Below are 2,239 nucleotides of genomic sequence, written 5' to 3' on the forward strand. Positions count from 1 at the left end.
AAAAAAAAAAAAAAAAAAAAAAAAAACTTAGTTGGGAAATCATCAGTCAAGCTTTCTGTTTTGTACGTGCTAAGTTTGACATTCCTGTCGAAGATGGCTGTCAGGGAAACAGTTTGATGGCGTCGTGGTTTGAACTGTACCCCTCTTGCGTGTCCCAAAAGCTGTTAGAGACATAATCCCCTGAAATAGGGTCTTTGCAGTTGATGAAGTTAAGATATGGTTATTGGGGTGGGCCCTAATATATGAATGAGTCCTTGTAAAAACGTAACATTTGGGCAGACATAGACACACAAAGAAGGAAGTGGAAGTGAAGACCCAGGGAGACCACCATCTTCAAGCCACACAAGGCCCAAAGCTATAGGAAGACAGCAGGGAGGAATGGGCTCGATTCTGCCTCACAGCACTCAGAAGGAACCAACCTTGCCAACACCTTAACTTCAGACTCCTGCCCTCCAGAATTGTGAAACTATAAATTTTCCGTTGTTTAAGCTACTTGGTTTGTGGTACGTTGCCATGGCAGCCACATGAAACCAGTACAGGATAGAGATACATGTGGAGATTTGGGAAGAGGAAACAGTGGAGATACACATTTTGGAATCCCATGCATATAAGCTGCATTTACAGCCATGTGACTGGAGGAAATCACCTCAGTAGTGAGAAAAGAGGAAGAAGAAGAGAAGGTTCAGGAATTAGAATGGAGACTAGACCACTCTCATATTTAGAGACTAAGCAGAGGGAGAAACTCACCAAAGGAAAATGGGAGAATGATGGCCAGAGGGGTGGAAAGAAACCAGGAGAGTGGGGCATCATAGAAATCAACAAAGTTTTTTTTTTTTTTTTTTTAAGAAGGAGTGGATAGCTGCCAAGATGATAAGCAAGATGAAGTTAAGAGGGATGGCTGCTTTTGGAAACATGAGACTCCCTTATTGACTTGAGAATCCCACATTCTTCTGTTCCAAGAGGGATCAAGATAGAACTGAAGGGGAATAAAGCAAGGACCATAATATATAGAAAGCTTATGAGATGATTTATTCTGAAGGAGATCAGGCAACTAAGTGAGAGCTAGAAGGAGATATGGCTCCAAGAAGCAGTTCTGAAAGATGGAGGACACTGGTGTTGGATGTGTTACCAAAACACCAGAGGTTTGTCTAGGTCTTGCTGTTCCCCGCACAGGAAACCAAAACCAGCCACAGAGATGACCGATGAAGAAGGCTTTGATCGGGTGCTGCAGCCAAAGAGATAGGAACTCGGTCTCAAATCCATCTCCCAGACTGACTAAAACTATAGCAGGGAAGAAATGCAACAATGTGTAAGAAAACAGGAACTAGGGAGGGGCAAGGAGGCATCGGGTACCCTGACCTGGTGAGTTTCAGTTCTTTGATACTTTTTTTGAGAGGCCTGAAAGTCCTTTCCTGAGAAAGAACTCAGATTAAACAAATGCAGTCCTAACTGAGCTACAATCCTCAGGAAAACAAGGCAAAGGATCAGAGGAGGTTAGTAATAACATAAAAAAAAAAAAAAAAAAAAAAAAAAGGTGGGTATGTGGTCTGGTGTCATGAAAGTCAGAAGGGTGAGGGCTTTTGAAGGAAGAAGGACAACGAATGACCTAAAACCAGAACTCTGGTCTTATTTCACGCTGTTGGGTACCAAAATGAACAAGAACAATCAGCCTCCTTAGACGGCTGCAGAGATCACTGTGACCTGTGCACAGAACCCCTCAGTTGTACGGGCCCCTCCCAGGGTGGCTGTGGGCCTTTTACATTTCTCATGTTTACAGCTATTGCCCTAGGTATTTTGCAGTTTATTTTCGTTAAGGGAGGTCTTCAAATTGTTTATGTTTCAGGACTCCAAAGAACCCTGGGTTCTCCCTTGCTTGAAGGGCTGGGTGGGGTGGGAGTGCTGGTAGTTTCAGTTACTTACAGTCAAGAGAGCTTTCAGAGAAAAGATTGCCAAGTAGGGAATTTGGCAATAGTGCACAGTGAGAATTAAGAGTCTACTAAAAAAGACAGAATCAACTTCCCAGTGGACATGCATTCTGCAGAAGAAAATTTGAACACAGATCTTTGAGACTTCCCCTTGACTTCTTCCAAGGAGGCTCCATTTTGAAGCAAAGCATAACACCTCTGACACTTTCCCTTGAGAATGGCACTTCCCTGGCCCACTGGCTGAATGGCTTGATTCAAAAAGATAAAAATAAACCATTGATAGTTTCATGTCTTGGTGTAAGCAAAAAAAAAAA

This window comes from Sapajus apella, unplaced genomic scaffold (genome assembly GCF_009761245.1).
Source record: "Sapajus apella isolate SASKATOON/1434 unplaced genomic scaffold, GSC_monkey_1.0 scaffold9, whole genome shotgun sequence".
Classification (NCBI taxonomy): domain Eukaryota; kingdom Metazoa; phylum Chordata; class Mammalia; order Primates; family Cebidae; genus Sapajus; species Sapajus apella.